Source organism: Macaca mulatta, chromosome 1 (genome assembly GCF_049350105.2).
Source record: "Macaca mulatta isolate MMU2019108-1 chromosome 1, T2T-MMU8v2.0, whole genome shotgun sequence".
Classification (NCBI taxonomy): Eukaryota; Metazoa; Chordata; class Mammalia; order Primates; family Cercopithecidae; genus Macaca; species Macaca mulatta.
In genome coordinates, this window is record NC_133406.1 from 47,458,947 (window position 1) to 47,474,252 (window position 15,306).

At 35.1% G+C, this 15,306-nt stretch overlaps 1 pseudogene; it reads right to left on the reverse strand.

The window, feature by feature from the left end:
• Positions 1-1,253: 1,253 nt before the first annotated feature.
• Positions 1,254-14,785, reverse strand: LOC100424634 (ATP-dependent RNA helicase DHX29-like; annotated as a pseudogene).
• Between the last annotated feature and the right edge of the window lie 521 nt (positions 14,786-15,306).

The window sequence follows — 15,306 nt, forward strand, 5'->3', positions numbered from 1 at the left end:
CTGCATGCACTTCAATTCCACAGCCTCTGAGACCACGGAAGCTCCAGAGCTTGCCCAAAGACTGTGGTCCTTGTGGCCTGACAGCCACACAAATTTATGCTGAGTCCCAGGCCACTTTAGTCAGCTGGTAGTGGAACCAAGAGGGGCTCAAATTCCTAACCTTGGTGCTGAGAATTATCCTGTCACCCAGGGTTAGTCTAAATTCTCCCTCTTTGGACACTGGCAGAAATCTGCCCTGTGTTGTATTACACTGTGACAAGGCAGCACTGAGTTCCAATGCACAGTACTACATTCACTTCATTCTCCTTCCTCTAAGCAGAGATACTCTCTCCAAGCAGAGTACTCTCTCCAAGCAAAGATACTCTCTTCAAGCAAAGATACTCTCTTCAAGCAGCAATGATGGGAGTTGGAGGAGGATGGTGTAAGCAATGCAAGATTTTCTTTTCCACACTCTTGAATGCCTTTTTCCTTGACATTATGTTAAACCAGATACTATGATTGCTAATTTGATTTTGTGGTTCTTATGTAGTGCTTTCTTGCATGGATAATTGTGCAATTTGTTGGTCCTCTGGGGGAATGATAATTGAAGCATTCTATTAGGCCATCTTGCTCCGCCTCCTAATTCTCAAAAATGACTTTTTAAAAATCACTATTCCTAAGTGAGAGACTTTCAAAAAGTAATTTTCTTTCAAGAGAAAAAATCTTGCTACGTAATTCATTAAATATTCTAAATAGTGATTCTTTCAGTTTCTACAGATCTAATTGTTATTGCACTTATGAGTTTAGGTGACATGACAAAAAGATTAACAATGTAATTGAAACTTAATTGAATGCTAATAAAGATGTGACCTGTGGTTATTATGATTTCTAATTGTTTTCTCTTGATGATACTTACATTAAACAACAAACAAAAAAGTAATACACATGACACTTATTTATACTATAGAATTACATAACTTGTCAAATATTTTAAACTATGTATTTGGTAGTTTAGAATACTTGAATGGTTTTGCACTCTATGTTGTAAATACAAAAATAGTAATTATTTAGTTATGTCAAACATGGAAATGTCTTTTAGCCTGTATTTTTTATGCATTCTTATATACAATAGGACTTTTCTGACTGACAACATTTATCATTAGCAATTTTCCAACTGGGTTTGTGTCAGGACCTGCCTGATTCTTTAGACTGTGAACTCTCCCTCCCATTCCTGTGTTTATCTGTTCTACATTAAGTATAGATTTCTTGAATGCTTATTCTAAGCCAAACGCTAGTCTAGGGGGAGAGAGAAACAGAAGTGAATAAAACAATAAATATCTTTACTTATACCATGCATAATATCACTTGCTATCCAACACTAAAATTATAAATACTATTAACCACAGAAACTTAAAAACTCTAAGTTAGACCCACTTTCTGACCCTTGCTTCTTGTCTCATTCTAAGCTTATGCAACAATTCCACTAGCTGAGCCCTTGCCTTATCCCTGAGATCAAACTCCTAACAGATGATAGCCAATTTATCATAACTAGAGCACCTTAGTGGCCTCTGCTTTTTATCCTGCTTGGGGCAAACTGCTTAGTACCCCAGCTCCTACAGTACTGAAGTTGTTGTTTGTGGGAATGGGAATACTTTTCTATATAATCAAACAGTAGGATCAAACTACCAGCACACACATACTGCCAACGTCTTTGGCAACAATGGTTTGCCTATTCCTTGATAAATCTGCAAATTTTATCTGCCACTGGATTATCTATAGTAATCTCCAGTGTGAAGTAGGGTCACAGTTTCCTGGCTACCAATGTCTGAGTCTGGTGTGACGGAATGAATGCACATGCAACAAGTTATATGAAGTGAATTTACTATGTACAAATAGGCAACAATGGACCAAAAAAGTCTAAGGTTTGTGAGCTGGTTCCCTAATTCTCAAGAAAACTGCCTGGGGAGGGTAGAGTCTTAACTGCATGTGTCCCACTTGCATAGGACCCAAAATGCAGCACACCATGGGTTATGTAGTTCAGGGAAACTTGACTGACTGAACTAAAGCTTGGAAGCTCTGCTTGATTTCACAAGCGAGAATAACAAAGCCCAGGCTTTTTCAAGCAGTTTCTACCTATCTCAGGATATTGCATTCCCAATATATTTTGCAGTTATTCTTGAAAACTACAAGCAAGAGATGGGGGAGACCTGAGTAAGTACAAGCCCACCCAGAGAATTGTGCTGCACCCTATTAGAACAACTATTACTTTATTATTTTGTCAAGTCTAGTAAATGCCTATGAGTCTTCATATCTTACCACCTCTGGCAGTGCTCCAACTTAACAATCAATACCAGTTCCAGAGTATTATCCTTCTCATTTAGCTCCTTTTGCAGCAAATTAAATCATTCATGCCTACATCCCAATCTATAACATCTTAGCATAGACTGTGGAAGCCTTTGACCAAGACATTGCTGCAATAACAAACATAGACAGTTAAGCACAACTTTCTAATTTATAGGCAAAGTTGCAAAGCTATGAGTTCAGAAATTAGAACTAAAATCGTAGATCAGTCGAATAAAGGTAGAATAGAGGAGATATAATTAACATTGATCAAGTTTTATAAAGAGTTTCAAAATTTAAGACATGTTTTTCTCTAGACAGAGTGAAGTGTTATTATGGGGCCTATCAGGTAAGCATAACCACCAAAGAGGTTATGGTAGTCCAGCAGCAGCTATTACCAAGGTAGCATCTGCAGAGGAAGTCCATTTGGTCCTGAAATACAATTAATCTGGGTATGATAATTTAGCCTTGAATTACTGAAATAGAAGGTAGAAGAAACCTAGGTGCAGGACATAATCAGCAACTGAACTGATAACTTATTAGCACCTGTCTGGCAGGCAGGTGCCTTTTTTTTTTTTTTTTTTCTTCTTTTGAGATGGAGTCTTGCTCTGTCACCGAGGCTGGAGTGCAGTGGCACAATTCTGGCTCACTGCAACCTCTGTCTTCCGGGTTCAAGTGATTCTCCTGCCTCAGCCTCCCGAGTAGCAGTAGCTGGGACTACAGGCACCCTCTACCACACTTGGCTAACTTTTGTATTTTTAGTAGAGATGGGGATTTCACCATATTGGCCAGGCTAGTCTCAAACTCCTGAGTTCAGGCGATCCACCCACCTCGGTTCCCAAAGTGCTGGGATTACAGGCGTGAGCCACAGCGCCCAACCTGGCAGCCTTATTAGGTATATAGTATACCTGAGCCAATAAACACAGGGCCAACGATGCCAAGGTTGGGAGGATGCATTTACTCAGATATATAATTACAAGCAAAATGTCATTTTTATGGGTTGAATTTTTTAGAAAATCAGAGATTATCAAATCCCACAATAACAATAAATATTTCAAATGGAATTGCTAGTAAAAATAAAATTTAAACCACATGAAATAAAAAGTATCTATGAAAAGTCTTCCTGATACTTTTTAAATCAATTTGTACACTTTCTAAGTAGTTTCATATTTCTTTGTGAACCCGATTGTTTCTGTTAATATTTACACCTACCTATTGAGACAATACTGACACTATTAAAATCACCCCTTTGTCTCAGCTATGTCCTAGTAAATGAAAATGTGATGTCATTCATTAGATTTACGTCATCCATATCTTCCAGCAGCATGCCTTACCTTTGACATAACCATGCCATAGTATCACATAGAAACTGAGCAAGATGACAGTGAGGTATCCAAGAATAAATTAACTACATCGGAACTTACATAATTTGGTGTTATCATTCTAAAAGGCAGAGCCAGCAAGCTCAAATTCATAAGATGTGACACATTTCAGAACAATTATTTTGTAATTTTCCGACCAGCAGGGATTTCTTAGTTTTCAGACAAATTCATTCCATATTTGCAAAACGCATTTTATCTCATATGGCAAATGTGTCAAATTTTGTTTACACATATTTTTTATTTTTATGGGTACATAGTAGGTGTACATATATGGGATACATGAGATTTTTTTGACACATGCATGCAATGCATAATAATCACATCAGGATAAATGCAGTGTCCATTACCTGAAGCATTTATCATTTATTTGTATTACAAACATTCCAAGTATATTCTTTTATTTAAAAATAAACAAATTGTTGTTGACTGTATCCTGTTGTGCTCTCAAATACTAGATTTTTTGTATCCATTAAACCAATCCCACTTCCACCTCCTCCGACTCCACTACCCTTCCCATCCTCTGGTAACCATCATTTTACTTTCTGTCTCCAGGTGTTCAATTATTTTAATTTTTATCTCCAACAAATTAGTGAGAAAATGTGAAGTGTGTCTTTCTGTGCTTGGCTTATTTCACGTAACAAAATGTCCTCCAGTTCAATCCGTGTTATTTCAAATGACAGAATTTCAACATGTTTTATGACTGAATAGCACCCCATTGTGTTTATGTACCACATTTTCCTTATCCATCCATATTTTGATGGACATTTAGACTGCTTCTGAATCTTGGTTACTGTGAATAGTGCTTCAATAAAAATAGGAGTGCAGATAACTGCTCAATATACTGATTTCCCCTCTTTTGCATAGGTACCTAACAAACAGTAGGATTGCTGGAACATATAGTAGCTTCATTTTTAGGTTGTTGAAGAACCTCCATACTGTTCTCCACAGTAGTTGTACTAATTTGCATTCCCACCAACAGTGTATGAGGATTCCCTTTTCTTCACATCTTCACCAGCATTGGTTATTGCCTGACATTTGCGTAACAGTGGTTTTAAGGGATGTTATGATATCTCATTGTAGTTTTGATTTGCATTTCTCTGATGATCAGTAATACTGGGCATCTTTTCATGTTCCTGTTTTCCACTTATATGTCTTCTTTTGAGAAATGTTTATTCAGCTCTTTTGCCCATTTTTAATTCCGATTATTAGATTTTTTTCTTATTGAGGTGTGTGAGCTCCTTATATATTCTGGTTATTAATCCCTTGTAAGGTGGATAGTTAATAAACATTTTATCTCATTCTATGTGCTGTCTCGTCACCATGTTAATTGTTTATTTTGCATATAGAAGCTTTGTGTGACCACTTTTGCTTTAGTTGCCTACAATTTTGGTATAGCCCTTGAGAAATCTGCAGACCAATCTCCTGGAGAACTTCCCCATTTTTTTTAGTAGTTTCAAAGTTTAGGTTTTAAATTTAAGTCTTTAATCAATTTGATTTGATTTTTTTTAATATGGTGAGAAATAGAGGTTTATTTTCATTTTTCTGAATATGGATATCCTATTTCCCCAGCACAATTTATTGAAAAGACTGTCCTTTCCCCAATGTATGTTCTTGGCACCTCGTTTGAAAATTAGTTAACTGTAAATATATGGATTTATATCTGGATCCTGTATTCTGTTCCACTGGCCTGTGTGTATGTTTTTATGCCAGTACCATGCTGTTTTGATAATTATAGCTGTAGTATAATTTGAAAATAGGTAATGTGATTTTTCTACTTAGGTTCATTTTGCTCAGGATAGCTTTGGCTATTCGGGTCATTTGTGGTTTCATATATATTATATGATTGTTTTTTATATTTCTATTGCTGTGAAGAATGTCATTGGTATTTTGGTAGGGATTGAATTCCATCTGCAGTTTGCTTTGGATAATATGGACATCTTAACAATATTGATTATTTCATGATCAAGGAGTATTTCTCCTTTTTTTGCGTCTTCTTCAATTTCTTGCTCAATATTTTAAAGTTTTCATTGTAGAGATCTTCCACATTTTTGGTTAAGTTATTCTTAGTTATTTAATTTTATTTTATTTGTAGCTGTTGCAAATGTCATTATTTTTGTGATTTATTTTTCAGATTGTTTGCTCTTGGCATATAAAAATGCTACTGATTTTTTTATGTTGATTTTGTATCCTACAGCTTATTGAATTTGTTTATCTGTTTTAATAATTTTTTGGTGGAGTCTTCAGGTTAAAAACATAAAATTTGTCATGGATATTCAAACTAGAGACAAGGAATTTCGATGTTTAGACATAAATTGTGGAAAAGTCTTTTAAAGAAAGGAGGTTTACAGGTTTGCTTTTTTACTTTCCTCTCCTCCCTCCTTCTCTTGGCTCCTCCTTCCCTTTTTTTTCTCCTTAAAATCATTTTTTTCTTCCTTTCTCTTTTGAATTTAGGCACATGTAAGAGAGTTTATTATACTACACAGTACATGGCATAGCAACAGTTTTGCAAGGCCTTTCCTTTATTTAATTTTTTTTTTTAACTATCATTTCTATTTCTCATTTACAATCTCTACAACCTTCCCTTATGGTTAAATGTGTGTGTGTGTGTGTGTGTGTGTGTGTGTGCACGCATGCATGCACGCATGTGCATGCATGCACTTGCTCATGCGTGTGCACCTACATCTTGGTAAGCCAAAGAATGTTTTTGTTTCTGTGATCGTACCTCCTTATTTCCGTTAAATAGCATTGTGTTATGAGTCTTAAACTCTTTGTTAATATAACATTTAAACAAAAATGATTTCAGTTGCATATAAGCATGTATTTTCCTACTTCAATATGTTCCACAATATTTTTATGTAGGCCTCCTCCACGTTTTATTGTACATTTCCCATAAGTAGACATATAAGTAGCCTTTATCTAAATGCTAGCAAAAACGTTGCTTCCATGAATGTATCTGTATGTGAGTCTCATGAAACTGCTCAAGCATTTCTGGAGTATAAGGATTTTAACTGCAGATCACAATATATACTTATGTTCAATTTTGTTTTATATTTCCATATTTATTTCCATAATGACTTTTCTGATTAAACTCTTTTCAGCATTATACACATGTTTCAAAGTATCTATATATCCACCAAAACATTTATACAATCAAACTTCATGTTTTGCTAACCATACATGCATAAAATGCTAATTTACATTTATATTTGTATGATTACCAATGAAATTGTCAGACACTCATGTACTCCATATATGAGCTGCCTCTTTATATACTTTGTCCATTTTTTCCCCATTGGATTTTGTATTTCATCTCATTGATTTGAGGATAGATTTTTCTATCAATTATTTAATCTTATATTATTTTAAACTGTTTTAAATATAAATAACAAATGATAGTTATTATCACAATCTATTACTTGTCAACTTTTTTGTAGGTATCCTGTGTTAAGCTGAACTCCTTGATCTTAGTGTAGTAAAATAATACATATTTTTGTTCCAAATTTACATTTTTTGAGACCTTGTTGTAAGAAAAACTTTTTTTGTTCTAATTCACCAAATGTTTATTAAACACTTACCGTGTGTCAGGTATTTTCCTAGGCATTCTTTTTTCCCAAATAAACCTGTTACAGTTATCCGTGACTCTGAGAGAGTGAGCTATTTTAAGAAATACCTCTAGGGTAGACAGTAATGTTCTATTGTGAAAGTTCCTCTGGCAATATATGATTTCAGAATGATAACCTCCTTCCTGTCGTGCTTTCTTCCATCCTAGATATGCATTGTAGATGATCAGGTGGTCTGAATCCACCTTGTCCAAAGCTGATTTTGCGAGATCTGTGTCATCTTTTCGACCAATTGGTGTGGTAAAAGGAGACTTCTCTGTTATGACTGCAGCTAGTTTTGCCACTGGGTTAAGGCAGCCAAATACTGTACAAAAAATAAACATCTTAGCAATCTTGACATACACAGGTAAAGCTGCAAGGTGTTGGCCCAACGGAGTCAGCTGAGGCTCATTTAGCTTACAAGCTCCAGTTTTTTGGAGGAAGTTCATTGAATGGCTGATCACTGGGAACTGAGGTGAATCTAAGGCTTTGAAAGGGAAATCTTCAGGAGAATCATGATTACACTTCATAGTATGAAGGCATGATTTCTCTAAAGGCACATGTAAGATTTCAGGAACAGAATAATCCACAAAGCCTTCAAATTTTTCTCTTGTGTTCCCCCAGAATCAGAAGCCATCTCTGACCCGCCCAGCTCTCCCCTGGCTCTGCAAAGCACTGGCTTTACTGACAAATGTCTCAAACAAAGAACTCATCTATCTGCTTTCATGGCGCTTATTTTCTTCTGTTTTTCCAGTGTCAATTACAAACTCAGTATCTGGAAGAGCGCTACCCATCTGTGCAAAATTTGTTGCTAAAACAATCTTTCTAACTCCTGCAGGAGGAAGTGTGAGTGCTGCAGCTTGATCTTGAGTTGAAAGAATAGAGTGCAGAGCTATCAATTTATATCGTTCAGAATACAACCTTCTATCATTTGATAGGAGATCATACAGCTGCTGAACACGAGCCAGGCCTGGGAAAAAGATTAATACTGCTCCTTCAATATTTCCAAACTGGGGACTTTTATCTAAATATGCAAGAAGTTCCAAAATGAAATCCAGGTTGATTTTATGAGGATTCATGTGTAGAGAATAGCATGCTGAGTGAAGTTGCTGTACTTTTGGTAAAACAGATTTAAATCAGCATTTGCTCTAGTCTGAACTGAAATGTATTCTTAATTTTTTTATTCCCCCTGCTTTGTTTGTAACATTAATGAATATTTCTTCTTCCTACTCCAGGAATTTCTGACAATATCCTGAGTCTTTTCACAGTACAAAGTCTGTTTCTTCTATTATATATTCATGATGAAAGGTCTCAGCAAGATAACTTCTTCCTGAAATTCTGAGAGTGGGGCAGTGTGTGAAATATGTGGAAAATTGTTCACTGCCCACAGCCACACTCATTAGAATCAACTAGAGATGAGACTGTTTTTGTAAAACTTCCTTTAAGATAGTCAGTAGGAGGTCTGTCTGGACACTTCTTTTACGAACCTCATCTACAATAACAGGAGACGCATTCGCAAAAAGACCATCTTCTTGAAGTTTCCTTGGCAAAACCCCTATTGTACAATAGAGTAAACTGGTAGATTCACAAGCTTGAGATAACATCCGGATCTGATATCCACACAAAGAATTCCTTCCTCCAGGTGCATTTTCACAGCCCAATTCATCACACAGTCTGGTGGCTAAACTCACTGCTGAGATCCTTTGAGGTTGGGTACAGGCAATGTTACATTTACTTGCTCCCTACTCATTTAGAAGCAAAACTTCCAACAGAAAATGTGGTACCTGAGTACTTTTATCACTCCTTGTTTTACCTGCCACAACCACTCAGCAGTGCCTTTAGGAACTGAACAACGAGATCACTTGGACTCCGGAAGGGAAACATCACACACCGGGGCCTATCACGGGGACAGGGGGAGGGATTGCATTGGGAGTTATACCTGATGTAAATGACGAGTTGGTGGGTGCTGACGAGTTGAAGGGGGCAGCACGCCAACATGGCACAGGTATACATATGTAACAAACCTGCACATTATCCACATGTACCCTGGAACTTAGAAAGTATAATAAAAAAAAAAAAAAGAAGAAAGAAAGAAAAAAAAAAAGAGTTTCAACACTTGAATCCCAATGTTTAAATGCAGGAAACTGCTGTATTTCCTTTAGAAGTTTCTAATACTTAGGTGTGCCTTGCAACTTTCTAGAGAGGTTTCTAACAGGTTCCAAATCTTCCGTGTTTGCTGATTCCAGTGTTTGCTGATTCCAAGGACAGTGCAGAAAAATCAACAGAAGCTAAATTTTCCCAAGATTTCTCAGGATCGTTAGAGTTTTCTCTCTTATTTTCAGAATGCTGTTTTTGCTGCTGTTTCAATGTGTTCAAAAGTTTGGCAATAAAAATATCACATGGTTTATTGGTTTTCATTTTATTTAATTCTTCCCTTTTCTTTTCTGCATCACTACACTCCAGCCAAACATCTTGGGAAGTAGGATGAAATAACTGATGAACTGACTGCCCTTTAACTAAATGATAAAGAACTAAAGTACCTCTCAGGTGCTGAGCTTGCATGCCATCCTCTGTTAAGGTTGTAGGCATCCTACCAGGACAGCACCTCCAGACTTGCTTACCCTAACCCTACAGTTCCAGTATCTATCTACTGTAACTTTTTCAAAGGAAGGATTTGGACTCTTCGGAAGAGTCTTCCTGAACCAGTCAATCAGAAATTGTTTGGGAGATTTTCCAGTTCAACTTTGAGCGGTACAGTCAAAATTTCTTACATCATGAGGTTCTTTTTATCTTTCTCTTCTTCAGTAGCAGCTGCAGATTTTTCAAATAACTTAAAAGTTCAATGCACTTTCCCCCTCTATGGCCACAGGAGGCTTTTTTCTTTCATTTTGTTGATGTGAAATCTTTATGGCTGGATTAAGTACTGGATCATCTTCTAAAGTTTCCATTTCTCTTTGAAATTTCCTTATTTATTTATTTTTTTCCTGAGCCTCCTTTTGGTTTTGCTTTTTTTTTTTTTCCAGTTTAAAGGTATCTAGTTGCTCCTTTGCATCCAGCAGTTTTGCTGCAAAATGTAAGTACCTTTTGTTGAGACCATTTTTTTCTCTCTTCTTCTAAACTTTTAGAATTCTCATTCTTTTCTTCTTTATTTATTGTTCAGTGTACCGTGAAATCCATTCTTTCATATTTGCTTCCATATTTCCTTCTTCCTTTTTTGGCTTAATCTTAGGGTCTTTTGCTTTTTTGTTTGTTTTTGTTTGTTTGTTTTGTTTTGTTTTGTTTTAGGTTGCAATGGAGGTGAAATAGTGGCTTGTACGGGAGACTGCAATTTCAGCCCACTTTTATGTTCAAATTCTTGACTGAATCTTTCAGTGAATCTTTCAGTGCATCATTTGCAAGGTTTAAACAGAGCCAGTCCAAGGCAGAATGAAGGTCACTTCCATGTAAGAGATTATTGGTCATGGCATCTTCAATGTCTTAGTCTTAAATAAAAATGCTTGTAAGGCCGTATAAAAATCCTGCAATTTTTTTGGCAGTAAGTCATCCAGAAATCACTCCTTTGTCATTGTTTTGCTTTTTATGTTCATTGATCACTCCCATAATTCCTTGCTCTAGTTTGTTATTAATTACCACTTTCAAAAGAGATTTACCCAGACTTGCAGGACCACCAGAATCATTTGTAGAATTAAAACTATAAATTTTTGAATCTTGCTTGACTCGAGACTTCCTAGTGCTTGCAGCGGCATCGGGCAGGAGGCCTGGACACCAGCTTTTTGTTTTGGGCCTCCTGGGCAGTTCCAGCCCCAGTGGTGTATTTGGCTCTGAAAGCAGACACGGAGGCCCGGACCACAGTACCGCCGTGGCCTCCAGAGCCTTGTGTTTCTTGTCCTTGCGCCAATGTGGCAGCTGTGGCAGAAGATCATTAGCGGTCCTGGCCCTGGCGCTGCCATCAAGAGCTCTTCACATTCCCCAGCTCCTGCTGCAACACCCTGCGCCCTCGATCCCAAGAAAAGCTTTCCTGCAAGAAGGTAATAAACATATTTTCTTGTCCTTTCTCCTTTATGTTTTTTATTTGTCATATATATGAGTCTGCTGTGTGTATATTGCAAATTAGCTATTCTGCTTTACTTTTCTCCATGTCTTGGATCTGTTTTTACAGCAGCACGTACTAAGTGATGTTTCCTCACTAATGTCTCTTTTCATCTATATGATATCCACATGGATCTATTTCTGAACCCTCTGTTCTGTTCCATATCTTTGTTTGGGGCAAGAGCATCATAGTGTTGATAACTATTGTTTAGGTGCATTTCTTAAAATCTTGCAGGATGAGTCCCCTCCTCTTTTAAACAAAATTGATTTAGATATTTTGACCTTTAATCTTTCATAAATTTTTTAACTCCTTCAACCATCTTGCTGAAATTTATCTTGATACTTCAGTGGTTTTATAAATAACTTGGGTGCAATTATGTTTTTAAAGAAGACAAATTTTGTCTTTAAACTTATTCTTTTATCTATTTTGGTTTAGATTTTTATTATTTTGCATTTTGGTAGGATTTTTTTCTGCATACATTATAGTTTGTTTTTTGTTTGTTTGTTTTTGCTTTGACTTAAGGTTTTTCTATTTTTTTTTTTTTTTTTGGAGTGGGGGTCACATTATCTTGTAATTTTTTTTTATTCTGACATATACCCTAAATAGAAGAGGTATGCATCATGTGTCTGTACAATTTAGAATAAAATAAACATCCAATAACTCACCTCAAGCTTAAGAAACAGAACAATACTCTCCATGATTGCATCTCCCCACTACCCACATACCCTATGGAGGAAACCGACTCTCTCTATTATTGGGTTATTCACATTCTTCCTTTTCTTTATGATTTAATCATAAAACTATTCTCATAGAATATCTTAATTTGTTTCACATTGAATTTTATACATTAAAACATGCTTTATACATTTTTTCTGAGATTTTTCTTTTGCTCAAAATGAGAATGAGCTACATTATTGTATATAGGTGTAGTTCATTCTTTGATACCACTATAGAATGTTCAATTGTCTGAATATACTCTGAGTTATTTATAGTTTCTGTTGTTGATTGACATAATAAATTGTTGTAAATACTTTATAATAATGATTGATGCTGCTATAAGCTTTCCTATACATGTCTTTTGGTGCACATGTTCAGACTTCTGTTGTGCATCGGCTCTCACAGTGTGAACCCTGGACCAGTACCATCAATACCACTTGGAAACTTGCTAGCAATGCAAGTTATCCAGTCCCACCCCAATCCTACTGAGTCAGAAATTCAAGGGGTAAGACCCAGTAATCTGTGGCTGCTATATTTTTAAATTAGTAAGTGCATTTATGAAGAAACATTATTGATTTTGTAAGTTGATATTGTACTTGACCATCTTCCTGAACTCTCTTATTATTTGAATATTGCATAACAGTTTTTCATCTTAGTTTTTTGACAGAAGCACTACAGCAATTCTAAATTCCTGCACTAACTTGACCTTCTGGAGTATCGAATCTAATTTTTAATGAAGGCAATGGAACATAATTGGGAGTTTATGTGAACAACACAAACTGAGCAAATGCTAGCATTCTCCTGTGTCTTCCAATTGCTTCCTAATTTTCTGTTATATTTAATAGATGTTTAATTCTCTGTGCTACAAAATGAGACCCTTAAGACATGGAAAACATAAATAAAAAATCATAATGTCACTTTGTCAGGCTTGGAATTTTCCACAGCTCTGTGTCTCCTGTCTATTATTTAGCCTCTACTCCGTTTGGCATTTATTCAACGGACAGTTCCTCAGTCCAGTCTCTGTTTAGTTGACTTGTTAGCTCCAAGAAAATGACAATCTTTAACCATGATTTACAACCTACATTTTCTTTATGATTAAAAATATGAACATTTTTAATATTACTGTGAGCCCCACATTTTGCTCAATATATTAAACTCACTACTTCAATTTACTTTATAAAATGCTTAAAGTTTGTTGTTGACTCTTAATGAAAAAGCAAATAATCAAACTGCACTTTTAGCCCTGAATAGATGTTAAGTGGTAACCATATCCTTACCTTTAGGGAATTTAGATTCATCATAAAATTGAATTTATTATTTTTTTCTAGCTTTCTTTACTGTAATTCAGATTTTTTTTCTCAGAAAGTCTTCTTTTAGTAGGAATGGTCAGAAATTTACTTGTATTATAATAAACACATAATTATTTTCAAATTATTCAGTTTTTAGAAATGCACCAGGATGTTCAGCTATGCATTGAGTACATCAAATGACCCAAGTCATTAAGAGTAAGAGTAAGAGGAAACAAAATTGAATCATCGAATAGTCTTTACAGAAAAAATGTTCATTTTATTACATTTCGAGATCTGAGTATGCTTATTATTTCATTTTATCTGCACTATTAAATCTAGTTGAAACATGAAAAACAAATCAATTCATTAAGTTGAAAAAAGTGAACCAATATTTCTGAGAAAGCTTATGCTGTTCCAATGACATTTGTAAGCTTTTTGATAGGAAAGGGCTTAAGGCTGTAGCTGTAAGAAGAAAATAAAAGGCACAATGGCAAGAAAATACTAAAAACACCAACTAAATTAAAGATCAATATAAATTATTATAGGTATATTGCGATTTTTTATTTATTGCAAAGCATAGTCTTAAAATAATTCAGTTACCTAGTGGTGAAGTTGATAGATTTAGAAAGAGCCTAACAATCAACTTGAGCACTATTATTAAATAAAGTTTTTTAATTTTTCATTTGGGTTTTTATTGCTCCTTTTCTAGTGCTTCAACCATAATATTCATTTAAAATGAAGAGATTAATTATTTAATTGTTCTATATATTCTGTGTCCATCAAAACAGTTCATTAGGGTCTTCAAGTGTGAATCTAAGATTTGTGGAAGGTAGTATTTACTATTAAGTACACATTCTATATTTCTTTATAAATACTATCAACTTGTTAATAAATATTTATGTAGTTATGGATAAAATGTGGTAAAATTAAGAATATTTTTTTGAAAAAACTATTTATTGAATAAAAAGATTGTTTACTAAAAGTAAAAGCCATCCAGAACTTCAGCTTCTATTTATAAACTTAACAATGGTTGTTTTTAGAACATTGCAAACACTTTCAATTGTAGACAAAGCATAAACAAAATATAACAACACTCATTATAATACTTACATTTATATAAAATGATAATATCTCTGATTTAATTAATTTCTTATTTCCATGTGTTCTCATATCTTCTAAAAATTGCAGTGCACTAATCCATAATAATTTCTGTATCTCTGGAATTATATTAACACTATCAAACATGAGTAGAAAAGACTACTTCTTCATCCAAGCTAAGGTTTTAAGTTCTGGGTTACTAAACAATTGATTCCTGGAAAAGAAGTAGATTTGCTAGCATAGCTAAACCTCCATGAGTCAGCAAACCAACTTACTATAGTCAAACTCCATGTTTACTTCAATGAGTCTTTTCAAGCTCATCAATTTGATGAACGTATAATTGTCATGAAAGCCAGTTCTTTCTCCTTGTGTTCTTTTAGCTATGCTTTTCAGACATTACTTGGTCAATTGGCCTGCCATTTGTTTCATATTGACTTCATCAGTTAATACTGTCAAAAATTTTTGCCTATCTTTGTAAATAACTCATTCTGATTAACAGTGTAATCCTGAAATTTTCATACTCCAATCATAATGTATTATGTCTATTGAGTCACCTTTTCCATTTACAACATTTGATTAAGCCATAATCTTTCAAAAATATAGTTTGACACCATTTTTTCTTTGCTACATTGGTAATAACTCACAGTTTTAAAAAATATATCCATATTATCCATTCTATCTTCCAGAGTTGAACCCAAATTCTTCTTCTGTTAAGTGTGGCTGGGACTTAGTGATTATCTTGTAACAATTAAAGTGAAGTAGAACACCGGGTGCGGTGACTCATGCCCGTAATCCCAGCACTTTGGGAGGCC